Source organism: Triticum dicoccoides, chromosome 4B (genome assembly GCF_002162155.2).
Source record: "Triticum dicoccoides isolate Atlit2015 ecotype Zavitan chromosome 4B, WEW_v2.0, whole genome shotgun sequence".
NCBI classification, from domain to species: domain Eukaryota; kingdom Viridiplantae; phylum Streptophyta; class Magnoliopsida; order Poales; family Poaceae; genus Triticum; species Triticum dicoccoides.
The window spans coordinates 189,297,821-189,320,390 of record NC_041387.1 but is presented as its reverse complement, the minus strand read 5'-3'; positions in this window follow the sequence as shown (position 1 = coordinate 189,320,390).

The window sequence follows — 22,570 nt, the reverse complement described above, 5'->3', positions numbered from 1 at the left end:
CGAGATGCTTACTCCAGTCCTTAGAAGGATCGCTGGAGTCAGCATACCTTTTAGCACCCTTAGTATCGACAAAAACTTTCTGATTGTATCACATACAACCTTTCCATACGAAGACTGGTAAGGAAACTCGTTTTGACATCCATCTGCCAGATTTCATAAATGTAGCTAATGCTAACATGATTCTGATGGACTTAAGCATCGCTACGGATGAGAAAACCTCATCGTAGTCAACTCCTTGAACTTGTGAAAAACTCTTCGCCACAAGTCGAGCTTCATAGACCGTGACATTACCGTCCACGTCCGTCTTCTTCTTAAAGATCCATTTATCTCAATGGCTTGCCGATCATCGGGCAAGTCCACCAAAGTCCATGCTTTGTTCTGATACATGGATCCTATCTCGGATTTGATGGCTTCTAACCATTTGTCGGAATTTGGGCCCACCATCACTTCTCCATAGCTCGTAGGTTTATTGTTGTCTAGCAACATGACTTTCAAGACAGGATTACTGTACCACTCTGAAGTAGTACGCATCCTTGTCACCCTAGGAGGCACGGTAGTGACTTGATCCGAAACTTCATGATCACTATCATAAGCTTCTACTTCAATTGGTGTAGGCGCCACAGGAACAACTTCCTGCATCCTGCTACACTCTTGTTGAAGTGGCGGTTCAATAACCTCATCAAGTCTCCACCATCCTCCCACTCAATTTTTGAGACGAACTTTTCCTCGAGAAAGGACCCGATTCAAGAAACAATCCCTATTGCTTTCGGATCTGAATTAGGAGGTATACCCAACTTTTTTGGGTGTCCTATGAAGGTGCATTTTATCCGCTTTGGGTTCGAGCTTATAAACCTAAAACTTTTCACATAAGCGTCGCAGCCCCAAACTTTTTAAGAAACGACAACTTAGGTTTCTCCAAACGGTGTCGTCTCAACGGAATTACGTGGTACCCTATTAAAGTGAGTGCGGTTGTCTCTAATGCCTAACCCATGAACGATAGTGGTAATTCGATAAGAGACATCAAGGCACGCACCATATCTAATAGGTGCTACTATGATGTTCGGACACACCATCACACTATGGTGTTCCAGGCGGTATTAATTATACAACAATTTCCATAATGTCTTAATTGTGTGCCAAAACTCGTAACTCAGATATTCATCTCTATGATCATATCATAGACATTCTATCCTCTTGTCACGAAGATCTTAAACTTCACTCTGAAATTACTTGAACCATTCAATAATTCAGACTTGTGTTTCATCAAGTAAATATACTCAACATCTACTCGAATCATCTGTGAAGTAAGAACATAACGATATTCACTGCATGCCTCAGCACTCATTGGACTGCACACATCAAAATGTGTTACTTCCTACAAGTTGCTTTCTTGTTCCATTTTACTAAAAACGAGGCTTTCAGTCATCTTGCCCATGTGGTATGATTTGCATATCTCAAGTGATTTAAAATCAAGTGAGTCCAAACGATCCATCTGCATGGAGTTCCTTCATGCGTATAAACCAATAGGCATGGCTCACATGTCTCAAACTTTTCAAAAACGAGTGAGTCCAAAGATCCATCAACATGGAGCTTCTTCATGCGTTTTATACCAATATGACTTGCATGGCAGTGCCACAAGTAAGTGGTACTATCATTACTATCTTATATCTTTTGGCATGAAAATGTGTATCACTACGATCGAGATTCAATAAACCATTCCTTTAGGTGCAAGACCATTAAAGGTATTATTCAAATAAATAGTGTAACCATTATTCTCCTTAAATGAATAACCGTATTGCAATAGACATAATCCAATCATGTCTATTCTCAACGCAAACACCAAATGACAATTATTCAGGTTTAATACTAATCTTGATGGTAGAGGGAGCGTGCGATGTTTGATCACATCAAAATTGGAAACACTTCCAACACATATCGCCAGCTCTCCTTTAGCTAGTCTTCGTTTATTCCGTAGCTCTTTTATTTCGAGTTACTAACACTTAGCAACCGAATCGGTATCTTAATACCCTGGTGCTACTAGGAGTACTAGTAAAGTACACATTAACATAATGTATATCCAATATACTTCTATCGACCTTGCCAGCCTTCTCATCTACCAAGTATCTAGGGGAATGCTGCTCTAGTGGCTGTTCCCTTATTACAGAAGCACTTAGTCTCGGGTTTGGGTTCAACCTTGGGTTTCTTCACTAGAGTAGCAGCTGATTTGCCGTTTCATGAAGTATCCCTTCTTGCCCTTGCCCTTCTTGAAACTAGTGGTTTCACCAACCATCAACAATTGATGCTCCTTCTTGATTTCTACTTTCGCGGTGTCAAACATCGCGAAAACCTCAAGGATCATCATATGTATCCCTAATATGTTATACTTCATCATGAAGCTCTAGCAGCTTGGTGGTAATGACTTTGGAGAAACATCACTATCTCATCTGGAAGATCAACTCCCACTCGATTCAAGTGATTGTTGCACTCAGACAATCTGAGCACAAGCTCATCGATTGAGCTTTCTCCCTTAGTTTGCAGGCTAAGAAAATCGTCGGAGGTCTCATACCTCTTGACATGGGCACGAGCCTGAAATCCCAATTTCAGCCCTCGAAACATCTCATATGTTCCGCGACATTTCGAAAACGTCTTTGGTGCCTCTACTCTAAACCATTTAACTGAACTATCACGTAGTTATCAAAACGTGTATGTCCGATGTTTGCAACATCCACAGGCGACGTTTGGTGTTCTGCACACTGAGCGGTGCATTAAGGACATAAGCTTTCTACTGATCGTATAATCGCTACTATCAACTTTCAACTATATTTTCTCTAGGAACATATCTAAACAGTGGAAGTAAAGCGCGAGCTTACGACATAATTTGCAAAGATCTTTTGACTATGTTCAGGATAATTAAGTTCATCTTATGAACTCCCACTCAGATAGACATCCCTCTAGTCATCTAAGTGATTACATGATCCGAGTCAACTAGGCCGTGTCCGATCATCACGTGAGACGGACTAGTCATCATCGGTGAACATCTTCATGTTGATCGTATCTACTATACGACTCATGCTTGACCTTTCGGTCTCTGTGTTCCGAGGCCATGTCTGTACATGCTAGGCTCATCAAGTTAACCCTAAGTGTTTCGCGTGTGTAAATCTGTCTTACACCCGTTGTATGTGAACGTAAGAATCCATCACACCCGATCATCACGTGGTGCTTAGAAGCGACGAACTTTAGCAACAGTGCACAGTTAGCGGGTACACTTTCTTGAAATTTTAATGAGGGATCATCTTATTTACTACCGTCGTTCTAAGCAAATAAGATGCATAAACATGATAAACATCACATGCAATCAAATAGTGACATGATATGGCCAATATCATATTGCTCCTTTTGATCTCCATCTTCGGGGCTCCATGATCATCATCGTCTCTGGCATGACACCATGATCTCCATCATCATGATCTCCATCATCATGTCTCCATGAAGTTGTCTCGCCAACTTATTACTTCTACTACTATGGCTACCGGTTAGCAATAAAGTAAAGTAATTACATGGCGTTGTTCAATGACACGCAGGTCATACAATAAATAAAGACAACTCCTATGGCTCCTGCCGGTTGTCATACTCATCGACATGCAAGTCGTGAATCCTATTACAAGAACATGATCAATCTCATACATCACATATCATTCATCACATTCTTCTTGGCCATATCACATCACATAGCATACCCTGCAAAAACAAGTTAGACGTCCTCTAATTGTTGTTTGCATGTTTTACGTGGCTGCTATGGGTTTCTAGCAAGAACGTTCCTTACCTACGCAAAAACCACAACGTGATATGTCAATTGCTATTTACCCTTCATAAGGACCCTTTTCATCGAATCCGTTCCGACTAAAGTGGGAGAGACTGGCACCCGCTAGCCACCTTATGCACAAAGTGCATGTCAGTCGGTGGAACCTGTCTCACGTAAGAGTACGTGTAAGGTCGGTCCGGGCCACTTCATCCCACAATACCGTCGAAACAAGATTGGACTAGTAACGGTAAGCATATTGAACAAAATCAATGCCCACAACTACTTTGTGTTCTACTCGTGCAAAGAATCTACGCAATAGACCTAGCTCATGATGCCACTGTTGGGGAACGTAGCAGAAATTCAAAATTTTCCTACGCGTCACCAAGATCTATCTATGGAGAAACCAGCAACGAGGGGAAGGAGAGTGCATCTACATACCCTTGTAGATCGCTAAGCAGAAGCGTTCAAGAGACAGGGTTGAAGGAGTCGTACTCGTCGTGATCCAAATCACCGGAGAACCTAGTGCCGAACGGATGGCACCTCCGCGTTCAACACACGTACAGCCCGGTGACATCTCCCACGCCTTGATCCAGCAAGGAGAGAGGGAGAGGTTGAGGAAGACTCCGTCCAGCAGCAGCACAACGGCGTGGTGGTGGTGGAGGAGCGTGGCAATCCTGCAGGGCTTCGCCAAGCATCTGCGGGAGAGGAGGAGGTGTCACGGGAGTGAGGGAGGCGCCAGGGCTTCAGGTGCGGCTGCCCTTCCCTCCCCTCCCTTTATATAGGGGCAAGGGAGAGGGGGGAGGCGCAGCCTTGCCCCTTCCTCCAAGGAAGGGGTGCGGCCAAAGGGGGGGAGGAGTCCATCCTCCCCAAGGCACCTCGGAGGTGCCTTCCCCTTTGAGGACTCTCCCCTTTTTCTTATATCTTGGCGCATGGGCCTCTTGGGGATGGTGCCCTTGGCCCATATAGGCCAAGGCGCACCCCCTACAGCCCATGTGGCCCCCCGGGGCAGGTGGACCCCCCGGTGGACCCCCGGACCCCTTTCGGCACTCCCGGTACAATACCGATAAAGTGCGGAACTTTTCCAGCGACCAAAATAAGACTTCCCATATATAAATCTTTACCTCCGGACCATTCCGGAACTCCTCGTGACGTCCGGGATCTCATCTAGGACTCCGAACAACATTCGGTAACCACATACAAACTTCCTTTATAACCCTAGCATTATCGAACCTTAAGTGTGTAGACCCTACGGGTTCGGGAACCATGCAGACATGACCGAGACGTTCTCCGGTCAATAACCAATAGCGGGATCTGGATACCCATGTTGGTTCCCACATGTTCCACGATGATCTCATCGGATGAACCACGATGTCAAGGACTCAATCGATCCCGTATACAATTCCCTTTGTCTAACGGTATTGTACTTGCCCGAGATTCGATCGTCGGTATGCCGATACCTTGTTCAATCTCATTACCAGCAAGTCTCTTTACTCGTTCCGTAACACATCATCCCGTGATCAACCCCTTGGTCACATTGTGCACATTATGATGATGTGCTACCGAGTGGGCCCAGAGATACCTTTCCGTTTACACGGAGTGACAAATCCCAGTCTCGATTCGTGCCAACCCAATAGACACTTTCGGAGATACCTGTAGTGCACCTTTATAGCCACCCAGTTACGTTGTGACGTTTGGTACACCCAAAGCATTCCTATGGTATCCGGGAGTTGCACAATCTCATGGTCTAAGGAAATGATACTTGACATTAGAAAAGCTTTAGCATATGAACTACGATCTTTGTGCTAGGCTTAGGATTGGGTCTTGTCCATCACATCATTCTCCTAATGATGTGATCCCGTCATCAACAACATCTTAATGTCCATGGTTAGGAAACCGTAACCATCTATTGATCAACGAGCTAGTCAACTAGAGGCTTACTAGGGACATGGTGTTGTCTATGTATCCACACATGTATCTGTGTTTCCTATCAATACAATTATAGCATGGATAATAAACGATTATCATGAATGAGGAAATATAATAATAACTAATTATTATTGCCTCTAGGGCATATTTCCAACACTCGCCCCTCCCATGCCATGGGAGCCAAGGACCAGAGGGGATACCCTTCTCCCATCTAGGGAGTAGGTCAAGGAAGAAGAAGAAGAAGAAGGGGCCTCTCTCCCCCTTGCTTCCGGTGGCGCCGGAGCGCTCCCGGGGGCCATCATCATCACCACGATCTTCACCAACACCTCCGCCATCTTCACCAACATCTCCATCACCTTCCCCCGTCTATCTACAACGGTCCACTCTCCTGCAACCCGTTGTACCCTCTACTTGAACATGGTGCTTTATGCTTCATATTATTTTCCAATGATGTGTTGCCATCCTATGATGTCTGAGTAGATTTTCGTTGTCCTATTGGTGATTGATGAATTGCTATGATTGGTTTGAGTTGCATGTTTTATTATTGGTGTTGTCCTATTGTGCCCTCCGTGTCGCGCAAGCATGAGGGATTCCCGCTATAGGGTTTGCAATATGTTTATGATTCGCTTATAGTGGGTTGCATGAGTGACTGAAACACAAACCCGAGTAAGGGGATTGTTGCGTATGGGATAAAGGGGACTTGATACTTTAATGCTATGGTTGGGTTTTACCTTAATGAATCTTTAGTAGTTGCGGATGCTTGCTAGAGTTCCAATCATAAGTGCATATGATCCAAGTAGAGAAAGTATGTTAGCTTATGCCTCTCCCTCAAATAGAATTGCAATAGTGATTACCGGTCTAGTAACATAGTCAATTTCTTAGGGGCACTTTCACGACTCCTACCACCAGTTTTCGACACTCGCTATATTTAATTTATTGCATCTTTATCTAAACAGCCCCTAGTTTATATTTACGTGCTCTTTATTATCTTGCAAACCTATCCAACAACACCTACAAAGTACTTCTAGTTTCATACTTGTTCTAGGTAAAGCGAACGTCAAGCATGCGTAGAGTCGTATCAATGGCCGATAGGACTTGAGAGAGTATTTGTTCTACCTTTAGCTCCTTGTTGGGTTTGACACTCTTACTTACCGAAAGAGGCTACAACTATCCCGTATACTTGCGGGTTATCAGTCGGCTTCAACAAAAAGGATGCGCTCATTTGCGCCGACCAGCTCTACCGGGAGGCAGTGGTAGCACCTGCCGCCAAGGCACTTGCTCCTGCAACTAGAGCCCCCGAAGAAAAAAGGACCGGCAATACCCCAGTCGCCGGCAAGGATTCTGGCCCCAGCAATACCTCCTGCACCCACTCCGGCAAACGCGCCTCCTCGGAGTGTAGCATTCTCGTTGAGGACGTGCCAGAGAGCTCCACCGGCAAGAACAAGAAATCTAGGGTTGCACCACCAGAGACCAAGAGGGTGCCCGTTAAGGAGGACGGCACGGGCGGAGCTTTCACTATAAGCTCCACCCTCGGCAGCAAATAGGAAAGCACGCTCGTCGCCTTCCTGCAGGCGAATGTCGATGTATTTGCATGGCAAGCATTCGACAACCCCGGCGTTCCCAGGGAGGTGATTGAGCACCACCTTGATGTCTGTCCTCATGTGCGGCCCATCAAGCAGAAGGTCAGGAAGCAAGCTTTGGAGCGGCAAGAGTTCATCATTGAGGACATCAGGAAGTTGGAAGTGGCAGGCTTGGTCAGAGGAGTGCTCCACCCAACATGGTTCGCTAATCCGGTGGTGGTGCGCAAGGCAAATGGGAAATGGAGGTTGTGCATTGATTATACAGATATCAATAAAGCATGCCCAAAAGATCCTTTCCCTTTGCCACGCATTGACCAGATCATGGACTCACTGCCGGGTGCGACCTGCTGTCATTCCTTGATGCCTATTTAGGATACCACCAAATTTTCATGACGAAAGAAGACGAAGAAAAGACCGCCTTCATCACCCCATGTGGTACGTATTGTTTTGTAAGAATGCCTTTTGGGTTGAAAAGTGCTGGTTCAACATTTGCAAGAGCAGTTCAGATTTGTTTTGAGCCACAGCTCCATAGAAATATGGAAGCTTACATGGATGACATAGTGGTCAAGACCAAGGACAGGGCAACGCTCATGCAAGATTTAGAAGAAACATTTGCAAATTTGCGCAAGATCAACCTCATGCTCAATCTTGAGAAGTGTGTGTTCGGTGTCCCATCCGACAAACTTCTCGGGTTCTTTGTGTCTCAACGAGGGATTGAGGCGAACCCCGATAAGATCAAGGCAATTGAGAAGATTGAGGCGCCAAGGCGAGTCAAAGATGTGCGTCGGCTTGCTGGCTGCGTTGCTGCTTTGAGTAGGTTCATCTCCAAATCTGCTGAGCGCGCCCTCCCCTTTTTCAAGATTTTGAAAAAGGCAGGACCAATGAAATGGACCTCGGAGGCCGAGGCAGCGCTGCAGGATTTGAAGAGGTACCTCTCCTCTACACCAATACTAGTTGCGCCTAAACTGCAAGAGCCCTTGCTGCTATATCTAGCGGCGACGAATCAAGTGGTCAGTGTTGCACTAGTGGCATAGAGGGAGGTCAATGAAGGGGCAGTAGCAATGGCAAGACTGTCGAATGGCGAGCCAGAGCTCCCCCCGGCAGGGTCTGGTGCCGGCAAGGCAGGACCCCGGCAGAGTCAGGCGCCGGCAGGGCAGGATCTGCGCAAGCAAATGAAGCGTTGCAGAGGAAGAAGATGATGCAGCAACACGTTTACTTTGTCAGCTCCCTCTTGCAGGGAGCTAGATCAAGATACTCTGATATGAAGAAATTACTCTTCGGCCTCCTTATGGATGCTATCTCTTGAGCATGCGTTGGTTTTCCCTTGAAAAGGAAAGGGTGATGCAGCAAAGTAGCGTAAGTATTTCCCTTAGTTTTTGAGAACCAAGGTATCAATCCAGTAAGAGATAACACACACAAGTCACCTAGTACCTGCACAAACAATCAAGAACCTTGCAACCAATGCGATAAAGGGGTTGTCAATCCCTTCACGGTCACTCGCAAAAGTGAGATCTAATAAAGATAATAAGATCAATATTTTTGGTGTTTTTGTTGTATAGATTGGAAAGTAAAGATTGCAAAATAAAAGAACGGCGACAGAAATTGGCAAGTTAATGAGAAACTAATATGATGTAAAATAGACCCGGGGGCCATAGGTTTCACTAGTGGCTTCTCTCAAGATAGCATGTATTACGGTGGGTGAAGAAATTACTGCTGAGCAATTGATAGAAAAGCGCATAGTTATGAGAATATCTAGACAATGATCATGAATATAGGCATCACGTCCGTGTCAAGTAGTCCGAAACGATTCTGCATCTACTGCTATTACTCCACACATCGACCGCTATCCAGCATGCATCTAGAGTATTAAGTTCATAAGAACAGAGTAGCACATTAAGCAAGATGACATGGTGTAGAGGGATAAGCTCAAGCAATATGATATAAACCCCATCCTTTTATCCTCGATGGCAACAATACAATACGTGCCTTGCTTCCCCTACTGTCACTGGGAAAGGACACCGCAAGATTGAACCCAAAGCTAAGCACTTCTTCAATTGCAAGAAAGATCAATCTAGTAGGCCAAACTAAACCGATAATTCAAGGAGACTTGCAAAGATATCAAATCATGCATATAAAAATAAGAACCAAATAATATTCATGGATAATCTTGATCATAAATACACAATTCATCCGATCTCGGCAAACACACCGCAAAAAGTATTACATCGAATAGATCTCCAAGAACATCGAGGAGAACTTTGTATTGAGAATCAAAGAGAGAGAAGAAGCCATCTATCTAATAACTATGGACCTGAAGGTCTGTGGTAAACTACTCATGCTTCATCGGAGAGGCCATGGTGTTGATGTAGAAGCCCTCCGTGATCGATTCCCCCTCCGGAAGATCACCGGAAAAGGCCCCAAGATGGGATCTCACGGGTACAGAAGGTTGCGGCGGTGGAAAAGTGGTATCGTGGCTCCCCCTGATGTTTTTAGGGTATAAGAGTATATATAGGCGAAAGAAGTACGTCAGTGGAGCTTCGTGGGACCCACGAGGGTGGGGGGCGTGCCCTCCTTCCTCGTGGCCGCCTCGCGGAGTTCCAGACTTCAACTCCAAGTCTTCTGGATTGCGTTTGTTCCAAGAAAGATCATTGCGAAGGTTTCATTCCGTTTGGTATTCCTTTTCTGCAAAACACTGAAATAGGCAAAAAAAACAGAAACTTGCACTGGGCCTTCGGTTAATAGGTTAGTCCCAAAAATAATATAAAAAAGCATATTAAAGCCCATTAAACATCCAAAATAGATAATATAATAGCATGGAACAATAAAAAATTATAGATACGTTGGAGACGTATCAAGCATCCCCAAGCTTAATTCTTGCTCGTCCTCGAGTAGGTAAATGATAAAAATAGAATTTTTTTGATGTGGATTGCTACCTAACATAATTATCAATGTATTTTTCTTTATTGTGGCATGAATGTTCAGACCCGAAAGATTCAAGACAAAAGTTTAATATTGACGTAAGAATAATAATACTTCAAGCATACTAAGAAAGAAATCATGTCTTCCCAAAATAACATGGCCAAAGAAAGTTCATCCCTACAAAATCATATAGTTTGGCTATGCTCCATCTTCGACACACAAAATATTCAAATCATGCACAACCCTGGTTTCAGCCAAGCAATTGTTTCATACTTTAGTATTTTCAGACTTTTTCAACTTTCACGCAATACATGAGCGTGAGCCATGGACATAGCACTCTATGTGGAATAGAATGGTGATTGTGGAGAAGACAAAAAAGAGGAAGATGGTGTCATATCAACTAGACAAAAAAGAGGAGATGCCCATCAATATATATCAATGTGAGTGAGTAGGGATTGCCATGCAACGGATGCACTAGAGCTATAAATGTATGAAAGATCAACAAAAGAAACTAAGTGGGTGTGCATCCAACTTGCTTGCTCATGAAGACCTAGGGCATTTGAGGAAGCCCATCGTTGGAATATACAAGACAAGTTCTATAACGAAAATTCCCACTAGTATATGAAAGTGACAAAATAAGAGACTCTCTATCATGAAGATCATGGTGCTAGTTTGAAGCACAAGTGTGCAAAAAAGGATAGTAGCATTGTCCCTTCTCTCTTTTTCTCTCTCTTTTTTAGAGACTCCCCTCTTTTTTTGGGAGACTCTTTCTCTTTTTTTTGGAGACTCTTTTGGCCTCTTTTTTTTATTTCCTCACACGGGACAATGCCCTAATAATGAAGCTCATCACACTTCTATTTGTTTACAACTCAAGAATTACAACTCAATACTTAGAACAAAATATGACTCTATATGAATGCCTCTGGTGGTGTACCGGGATGTGCAATGAATCAAGAGTGACATGTATGAAAAATTATGAATGGTGGCTTTGCCACAAATACGATGTCAACTACATGATCATGCAAAGCCATATGACAATGATGGAACGTGTCATAATAAACGGGACGATGGAAAGTTGCATGGCAATATATCTCAGAATGGCTATGGAAGTGCCATAATAGGTAGGTATGGTGGCTGTTTTGAGGAAGGTATATGGTGGGTGTATGGTACTGGCGAAAGTTGCGCGGTACTAGAGAGGCTAGCAATGGTGGAATGGTGAGAGTGCGTATAATCCATGGACTCAACATTAGTCATAAAGAACTCACATACTTATTGCAAAAATCTACAAGTCATCAAAACAAAGTACTACACGAATGCTCCTAGGGGAAGGGTTGGTAGGAGTTAACCATCGCGTGATCCCGACCTCCACACATAAGGAAGACAATCAAAGAATAAATCATGCTTCAAATTTATTACACAACGGTTACCATACATGCATGCTGCAGGACTTGCAAACCTCAACTCAAGTATTTCTCAAATTCAAAATTACTCTACTAGCATGAATCTAATATCACCACCCTCATATCTCAAAACAATCATCAAGCATCAAACTTCTCATAGTATTCAATGCACTTTATATGAAAGTTTTTATTATACCCATCTTCGATGCCCATCACATTAGGACTTGTTTTATAACCAAAGTAAATTTCCATGTTGTTCTAAAAGACTCTAAAAATAATATAATTGAAGCATGAGAGATCAATAATTTCTATAAAATAAAACCACAAAGATGCTCTAAAAAGATATAAGTGAAGCACTAGAGCAAAATTATCTAGCTCAAAAGATATAGGTGAAGCACATAGAGTATTCTAATAAATTTTGATTCATGCGTGTCTCTCCAAAAGGTGTGTACAGCAAGGATAATTGTGGTAAACTAAAAGCAAAGACTCAAATCATACAAGATTCTCCAAGCAAAACACATATCATGTGGTGAATAAAAATATAGCCTCAAGTAAAGTTACCGATAGACGAAGACGAAAGAGGGGATGCCTTCCGGGGCATCCCCAAGCTTAGGCTTTTGGTTGTCCTTGAATTTTACCTTGGGGTGCCTTGGGAATCCCCAAGCTTAGGCTCTTTCCACTCCTTACTCAAAAATCCATCAAATCTTTACCCAAAAACTTGAAAACTTCACAACACAAAACTTAACAGAAAATCTCAAGAGCTCCGTTAGTATAAGAAAACAAACCACCACTTTAAGGTACTGTAATGAACTCATTATTTATTTATACTGGTGTTAAACCTACTGTATTCCAACTTATCTATGGTTCATACCCCCGATACTACTCATAGATTCATCAAAATAAGCAAACAACACACGAAAAACAGAATCTGTCAAAAACAGAACAGTCCGTAGCAATCTGTAACTTCCGAATACTTCTGTAACTCCAAAATCCTGAGAAATTAGGAAGTCCTAAGCAATTTTTTATTAATATTTTTCAGAAATAATCAACTGAAAATCATGTTCCTGTGCTTTATGAAAATTATTTTCATGTGCGCAAAAGTTTCTGTTTTTCACCAAGATCAAATTAACTATCACCATAGGCTATCCTAAAGGTATTACTTGGCAGAAACACTAATTAATACACAAAACCACATATAACCAGAGGCTAGATGAATTATTGATTACTAAACAGGAACAAAGAACAAAGAACAAAAATAAAATTGGGTTGCCTCCCAACAAGTGCTATCGTTTAACGCCCCTAGCTAGGCATAAAAGCAAGAATAGATCTAGGTATTGTCATCTGTGGTATGCAATCCATAAGTGGCTCTCATAATTGACTCATAAGGTAATTTAATTTTCTTTCTAGGAAAGTGTTCCATGCCTTTCCTTAACGTAAATTGGAATCTAATATTTCCTTCTTTCATGTCAATAGTTGCACCAATCGTTCTAAGGAAAGGTCTACCAAGAATAATAGGACAAGTAGGATTGAAATCTATATCAAGAACAATGAAATCTACGGGCACATAATTCCTATTTGCAATAATAAGAACATCATTAATCCTTCCCATAGTTTTCTTAATGGTGGAATCCGCAAGATGCAAATTTAAAGAACAATCATCAAATTCATGGAAACCTAACACATCACACAAAGTGTTTGGAATTGTGGAAACACTAGCACCCAAATCACACAAAGCATAGCATTCATAATCTTTAATCTTAATTTTAGTAGTAGGTTCCCACTCATCATAAAGTTTTCTAGGGAAAGAAACTTCAAGCTCAAGTTTTTCTTCATAGGATTGCATTAAAGCCTGAATGATATGTTTAGTGGAAGCTTTATTTTGATTATAAGCATGAGGAGAATTCAACACGGACTACAACAAGGAAATACAATCTATCAAAGAGTAATTATCATAATTAAATTCCTTGAAATACAAAATAGTGGGTTCATTGCTATGTAAAGTTTTGACCTCTTCAATCCCACTTTTATTAATTTTAGCATCAAGATCTAAAAACTCCGAATCATTGGGACGTCTTTTAACTAAAGTTGACTCATCTCCAGTCCCATCTTTATCAAGATTCATATTGGAAAACAAAGATTTAATAGGAGTCACATCAATCACTTTTAGATATTCATCTTTATTATCATGAAAACTAGAAGAACACGCTTTCACAAAGCAATCTTTTTTAGCATGCATCCTAGCGGTTCTTTCTTTGCACTCATCAATAGAAATTCTCATGGCTTTGAGAGACTCATTGATGTCATGCTTAGGTGGAATAGATATAAGTTTCAAAGAATCAACATTAAGAGAAATTCTATCCACGCTCCTAGCCAACTCATCAATCTTAAGGAATTTTTCTTCAACCAAAGCATTGAAATTCTTTTGCGAACTCATAAATTCTTTAACACTAATCTCAAAATAAGAGGGAATATTATTAAAATTTCCATAAGAGTTGTTGTAGGAATTACCATAATTATTAGAGGAATTATTAGGAAACGGTCTGGAGTTAAAGTTTCTTCTATACGCGTTGTTACCAAAATTGTTCCTACCAACAAAATTCACATGCATAGATTCATTATTATTATCAATCAAAGTGGACAAAGGCATATCATTAGGATCAGAAGAAACACTCTTATTAGCAAACAATTTCATAAGTTCATCCATCTTTCCACTCAAAACATTAATCTCTTCAATCGCATGAACTTTTTTACTAGTGGATCTTTCGGTGTGCCATTGAGAATAATTAACCATAATAATGTCTAGGAATTTAGTAGCTTCTCCTAAAGTGATTTCCATAAAAGTGCTTCCCGCAGCTGAATCTAAAAGATTTCTAGAAGCAATATTCAATCTAGCATAAGTTTTTTGTATAATCATCCATAAATTCAAACCATGTGTAGGGCAATTACGTATCATTCATTTCATTCTCTCACATGCTTGTGCAACATGCTCATGATCAAGTTGCTTAAAATTCATAATATCGTTTCTAAGAGACATGATCTTAGCGGGAGGAAAATACTTGGAGATAAAAGCATCTTTGCACTTATTCCATGAATCAATACTATTTTTAGGCAAAGAAGAGAACCAAGTTTTAGCACAATCTCTAAGCAAAAACGGAAATAGCTTCAATTTAAAAATATCATATCCACATCTTTCTTCTTTTGCATATCACACAAATCAATGAAGTTGTTCAGATGGGTAGCAGCATCTTCGCTAGGAAGGCCAGAAAATTGATCTTTCATAACAAGATTCAACAAAGCGGTATTAATTTCACAAGATTCAACATCGGTAGTAGGAGCAATCAGAGTGCTAATAAAATCATTGTTGCCGGTATTGGAAAAGTCAGATAATTTAGTATTATCTTTAGCCATCGTGACAAACAATCAATCCAACACACAAGCACACAAGAAGCAAGCGAAAAGAGATGAACGGAAAAGAGGCAAAGAAAAGGCAAAGGCAAAGGTTTTCGAAAATGGTTTTAGAAGTGGGGGAGAGGAAAACGAGAGGCGAATGACAAATAATGTAATGCGAGGGATAAGAGTTTATGATGGGTACTTGGTATGTCTTGACTTGAGCGTAGATGTCCCCGGCAACGGTGCCAGAAATCCTTCTTGCTACCTCTTGAGCATGAGTTGGTTTTCTCTTGAAGAGGAAAGGGTGATGCAACAAAGTAGCGTAAGTATTTCCCTCAATTTTGAGAACCAAGGTATCAATCCAGTAGGAGATAACACGCAAGTCACCTAGTACCTGCACAAACAATCAAGAACCTTGCAACCAACGCGGTAAAGGGGTTGTCAATCCCTTCATGGTCACTCGCAAAAGTGAGATCTAATAAAGATAATAAGATAAATATTTTTGGTATTTTTGTTGTATAGATTGGAAAGTAAAGTTTGCAAAATAAAAGAATGGCGACAGAAATTGGCAAGTTAACGGGAAACTAATATGATGTAAAATAGACCCGGGGGCCATAGGTTTCACTAGTGGCTTCTCTCAAGATAGCATGTATTACGGTGGGTGAACAAATTACTGCCGAGCAATTGATAGAAAAGAGCATAGTTATGAGAATATCTAGGCAATGATCATGAATATAGGCATCACGTCTGTGTCAAGTAGACCGAAATGATTCTGCATCTACTACTATTACTCCACACATCGACCGCTATCCAGCATGCATCTTGATTATTAAGTTCATAAGAACAGAGTAACGCATTAAGCAAGATGGCATGATGTAGATGGATAAAATCAAGCAATATGATATAAACCCCATCTTTTTATCCTCGATGTCAACAATACAATACGTGCCTTGCTGCCCCTACTGTCACTGGGAAAGGACACCGCAAGATTGAACCCAAAGCTAAGCACTTCTGCCATTGCAAGAAAGATCAATCTAGTAGGCCAAACTAAACCGATAATTCGAAGAGACTTGCAAAGATATCAAATCATGCATATAAGAATTCAGAGAAGAACCAAATAATATCAATAGATAATCTTGATCATAAATCCACAATTCATCGGATCTCGGCAAACACATCGCAAAAAGTATTACGAATAGATCTCCAAGAACATCAAGGAGAACTTTGTATTGAGAATCATAGAGAGAGAAGAAGCCATCTAGCTAATAATTATGGACCCGAAGGTCTGTGGTAAACTACTCACGCTTCATCAGAGAGGCCATAATATTGATGTAGAATCCCTCCGTGATCGATTCCGCCTTCGATAGATCACCGGAAAAGGCCCCAAGATGGGATCTCACGGGTATAGAATGTTGCGGCGGTGGAAAAGTGGTTTCGTGGCTCCCCCTGATGTTTTTAGGGTATAAGAGTATATATAGGCGAAAGAAGTATGTCGGTGGAGCTTCGTGGGGCCCACAAAAGTGGGGGGCGCGCCACCCCCCCCCCCGCGCCCTCCTGCCTCATGGCCGCCTCGCGGAGTTCCAGACTTCAAGTCCAAGTCTTCTGGATTGCGTTTGTTCCAAGATAGATCATCGGGAAGGTTTCATTCCGTTTGGTATTCCTTTTCTGCAAAGCACTGAAATAGGCAAAAAAACTGAAACTGGCACTCGGCCTTCGGTTAATAGGTTAGTCCCAAAAATAATATAAAATAGCATATTAGAGCCCATTAAACATCCAAAACAGATAATATAATAGCATGGAACAATCAAAAATTATAGATACGTTGGAGATGTCTTAATGGCCTCGAGGAAGCTGCATCATTATTTCCAAGCACATGAGATCACCGTCGCCACTCGCCTCCCGTCGCAATGGATTTGGCATAACCCAGATGCAATCGGAAGGATTGTGGAATGGGTGTTGGAACTTTCAAGCTTTGGTCTTAGGTTTGAGAGCACTTCGACAATCCAGAGCAGAGTCTTGGTGGAGTTCATTACAGAATGGACCTCAACGCCTGACGAAGAAATTCAAGAGACTACTCTCCCCGGCAAGGAAACAAGCCGCAACTGGATTATGTACTTTGATGGGGCTTACTCGCTGCGAGGTGCCAGTGCCGGTGTGCTACTTGTCGCACCAACCGGAGAGCACCTTAAGTACGTAGTCCAAATGCACTTTCCCCGGGAGAGAGCGACGAACAACACCGCAGAGTATGAGGGGCTACTTGCTGGTCTCAGGATCGCGACAGACCTTGGGATCAAAAAGTTGATCGTCCGTGGGGATTCGCAACTCGTGGTGAAGCAAGTGAACAAGGATTATCGGAGTCCGCTGATGGAAGCTGATGTAGATGAAGTGAGGAAGTTGGAGGAACATTTTGACGGTCTACAAGCAGAGCATATTCCTCGAGCAGAGAACAGCATTGCTGACGACCTGTCAAAATGTGCGGCCCTCAAGTTAACTGTGGAACCAGGGACCTTGGTGCTCCAATTGACTAAGCCATCTGTTGAACCATCAGCGAGACAGAACAAGCAAAGGAAACCAAGCCCCGGCAAGTACTTTCCTAGTGAGCTCCCAGGAGCCGCCGACAAGGATGGTGCTAGGGAAGCCAAGCTTGCCGGGGAGCAACAGGCTCCGGCAGGGTCTCAAGCTCTTGCCGTAGAGACGACTGCTCCCATGGCAGAAGATGTGCCTCTAGTCCTTGCCGTCGAGCCTCGGGCTCTAGCGTGGGCGCAACACACCATTCAGTTCCTCCAAAAAAGGGAAATCCCTGATGTCGTGGATTTGTCACGGCAGATGTCCTTGTGAAAGGACTTAGTCGTGGAGCCATCGCTACGGGTTAACTTGAAGGGGTTAAAGCGGACACAAAGACACAAGGGTTTATACTAGCTCGGCCCCTTCGATGAAGGTAAAAGCCTACGTCTAGTTGTGATGGAATTGATGTGGTTTCGATGGCTAGGGAGCAAACAAGCTTCGCCTAGGCTCGAATTGTTGTTGTCTATCCTTGAACCGCCACCGGGTCATCCCCTTATATACACGGGTGACGCCCGTCGGTCCACAGAGTCCCACACCGGTTCATACTCGTATCCCGGTTGGTCTCTCTCTATTCCTAACTTACAATGCAAGTTTACATACCAGGCCAGTTTACGGCTACAGGTTCTAAACCGACTACAGGCCTTGGGCCTTGATCTGCTTAATCACTTTTATACTACTAATGAAGTTAACCCGGCCCAGGTAGGCCGGTTCACGCCCAGTGGTAATATCCCCAATATTAGGCCCCAGATTGATTTGAACTGGTTCATGTCAATCCTTCACAAAAATCTTTGTCTTCAACATCTTCTGGTAATTGGTAAACCGCCATGTCGTCATCATCTCTGGTTGCTGTAAACCGGTATGACATCATCATGAAGTTAACATTTATGACGCCTTCTTTTATTAATAGATCTGCAATACCCAAGGCAGCAGCTCCACTCCCGAATCTTGCGGCTCCTGGATTCGCGCGCCTGACATACGTCCTTTGCCTTATAAATAGGACCGAAGGGTCATTTCCTTTTCTCCCCTTCGTCTCTTTCTCTTCGTCTTCCTCGCGTCGCCAGCCTCGGAGCTCCGCCGCCGCTGTTGACCTCTGCACCGTCTTGGGCCACTGCATCAACCTGAACACACCAGAGCACCGCGGTAGCCTTCCGCGTCTTCTTCAACTCTGGTAAGCCTTCTGTTCTTCTTAACATAGATCTATTCTAGGGTTTCATGTTCTTGCCGTGTTCATCACTTGTTCATACTCGTAAATAGACTCCTGAACATATCTGTGAAACCCTGCTCTGACCAGCCATAGCTTTTTAGCATTCGCCTGTAGTTTTACGCTCAAGTCTATAGATCTCATCCACATTCCTTACCCATTGATGTACTTCTATTCTGCTTTAACCTTTTGAATATTTTCTGTTTTTCTGAACTTGCTTCAGATCCATTGCTGCAATAAGACTTTGTGAAACCTGTTTCTGCATACTTAGCCATCCGCAACCTCAATTGCTTTCAATGTTTAGATCAGGCGGTTTAACTTAATATAGAAAAAGTTAATAAACCGGTATATACCATTAGTCCCCTTGTTGAACCGCCAGAACTCTTCAGCCATATGATGCCACTTCATAAAAATCCGGTTTAGATATACTGCCTCCGGTTTAGCTTTGTTCATACCAGGACCTTCCTTTATCCAACATGTTCTTGAACCGGAATCACCTATTTCTTATAGATCTCACCATGGCCAAACAAGTATATGAGTGCAACTGGGTTCCTTCTCGCGTCACAGAAACTCAGCTGGATGATTTAGTTTCGATCGGCGCTTTAGACAGCAAAGAGACTATCCACTGGAGGGTTCCTGGTGACGAATGTCCTCCCACACCTCAAGAGGGAGAGGTTGTGATCTTTGCGGGGGGCTTCAAACCGCCCGGCTCTAAATTTTACCGGGACGTGTTAGCCAATTTTCAACTCCGCCCGCAAGATACTGGCCCCAATTCTGTTACCAACTTATGTCACTTCCAAGTGCTCTGTGAGGTATACCTTCAAGAGAAACCCACAGTTGAATTGTTCAGAGACTGCTTCCACTTAAACCGCCGCACAAAATTCACTGATGGTCCAATACCGAATTGGGCGGTGTGGCAATTCAGAAAAGGAAAGAAATCACTTATCCCCATGCCAGACTACACAGTCACCCCAAGGAGTGGAATGCAACATGGTTTTACTGAAAAGATACTTCCCCTGATGATGAAAATCCTTTGCCTGGCTTTCGTCCGGAGCGGCTCAGCAATACACACCCCTTCCCACAAAGGTTAAATGCCAAGGAAAGGAGTAAATATGCCCCGCAATTATCCAAGCTCCGAGCCTTCATGGCCAACAGTTTAACAGGAGTAGATCTCGCACGTTGTTGGATATCATGGAGCATATTGCCTCTCAGTCGGCGGTCCGGTTTAATGTGTGAGTATACTGGTAGCGTTGATGACCCACTCCGACACACCAACATCCAGCTCTCTGATGATGAAGTCACAGAGGCTGTGAAGAAAATGTTGAACGAACCGGAACACCTCTGCGCTCAAACCGGCCTGTCCCCTTTCTATGCTACCAACAAACCGCCAGCTATAAGTTTCTGATTGCGTTTTTTACTGAACCTGTTATTGCTATCTCTGTCTGACATTAATTGCTGCTTAACCAGGGTGATAATCCGTTTTGGAGCAAGAAACTTCCACAAGACAAATCGGAGAAAACAGAACGGTCAACCCGGCTCAAGACCAAGGTTGTCAAGAAGCCTGCTAAAAAGAGGAAAACCACTGCTTCATCTGATCCGGCTGTTGATGATGACGTGGGTAACTCGGACCTTGAGGTAGAACTTGATTCACTAGGCTTACTTTTTACACGCCTTATTGATGATGATACTTGTCAGGACGATGCTGAAGCCAGTAATGCTGATGTCGCTGAGGTAATTATTCTCTCTTCCGATTCAGATCCTTTGCCTTTGCCAACATTTCGCCAAGCAAACCGGAAAGTTAAATTTTCTCATCCTCTTGCTTACTTGGATCCCAAATTTCTTATGAAGACTCAGCAACATGAAGCTCTCCGCACAACTCGGCACAGCGACCAGGTAGTTACCTCCGCCGGTTTACCAAACAGTCCGGTTCGAAAACGCCGCTCCGAGGTCTCCGACCTTTTTATTAATTTATGTCCTCAAGCGGGTTTCATCCGTCAACCTCTTAATCCGTCCGACTCCGATTATCAGGTTACTTCCCATTCTTCCTCTGGTGAATCATCGGCCACTCAGCTGCCACCACTGAAAACGGTTCTTGGGTAAGCTAGACTGAACATATGCTTCTGGTATACCACGTTATAACTTATGATGTTCCTTGACTCTTTGTTTCTCTTTCAGGGCTAAACCTAAACCAAGCAAGAAAGCCTGCCTGAATAAAGCGGCCGAGGAAGACACTGTACCTGAACAGGATAAAACACCAGATCTTGAAGCGTTCGTTCCTGAGGATATTCCCAATGATCCTCCTTTGCAAGATGATGCCATTACTGATAAAAGGCCTATCGATACCCCAGTCCTTGTTGACCAGCCTGCCAGCTCTGTCCGGATTGATAGATCCCGCAGTCCTTCAAAGCCTGCCGATAAACCGACCGCGCCAACGCAAACCGGCGAGTCCAAGGATGATGACGTTGTAATTATCGGCGTAGGTCGCTTTGAACCAGGAAATCCTGTCGCTTTGGCCAAGCATACTGTGAAAGAAGACTTTTCTGCCATAAACAAAGGCAAATGGGATGTTGATCTGGAAACATATGCCGCTCTGAGTGCCCGAGATCTTCATTCTGGTTACTTGAACCGGCTATATACTAGTCGTGACTGTGAAGCTGGCATGGTAAAAATGATGAGAGATAAATTTGAGGTAACTTCCTTGTGCTTCTTCTTTCTTTAATTACTGCCACTGTATTAATCCTCCTAGCCCCCAAGGGCCGGTTTGTAACCTTCTTCAATCCGGGACTTGAATATAGTCCTCAATACTTTGAAATCCATCAATGTAGCCCCCAAGGGCCGGTTCAATTTAATATAGTTAAACCGGGACTCCAATAAAGATTCTAACATCAGAACATAACTGAGCAAATAGCCATTAGCCCCCAAGTGCCAAGTTGAATACCTGTATTGAGCTTGGGACTTTGCGATTTAGTAATAGATGAAAATTGAAGGTGCATTAGCCCCCAAGTATCAAGCGTATAACTTGTTATGTGGTTGGTACTTCAAATTCTTGTACCATTTGTTGAAAGCCAAGCACTGTCTTTATGCAGGCTGAAGTGAGGATCAAAGAGGACCGGATTACTGATCTGCAGGAAACTTTGAAAACCCAACAAGCTGAAACTGACAAGGCAAAGGCAGAAATAACCAGCGCTTTGAGCATCACAGAATAGTTGAAAGAGGGCTTCAAGAAGGAGCGGACTGATTGGGCCACTGAAAAGGCCGATTTAATAAAAAGAGCTGAAAACACTGAGGCTGCCCTTAAACCGATGGTAGATGAGCTGACCGCCGTAAAGCGGCAAGTACATTCCATGACTGCTGCTATCTTTGGTAAGCTCCTTTTGGTTTCATGGACAACTCTGGCCTGCTTATAATAGATCCGGTTTATGATCTTTCCTGTATTGTTGCAGGTACACGCATTGGTCACTTAGGGTCAGATGTGCGGAAGAAGTTGAAGGCTGCTTACACTTCAATTGAACAGTTGTATACCGGAGCGCAACGGATCATCACCACTGCATCTCATAACAATCCGGCACCCACTTTAATCCAAGACACTCTTAATAGGTTGTCAATGCTTCCTGCTCGGATTGAAGAATTGAAAAAATCTGCTGCTCGAACCGGAGCCATTAATGCCTTGATCCGGGCAAAAGCATGGGTGCCGGATTTCGATCCTGTTGAAGCAGCTCAAGGCTATCCCAGCTTGAAGGAAGATGGCTCAGATTTCAATGAAGATGATTTGAGGGCGATAAACCAT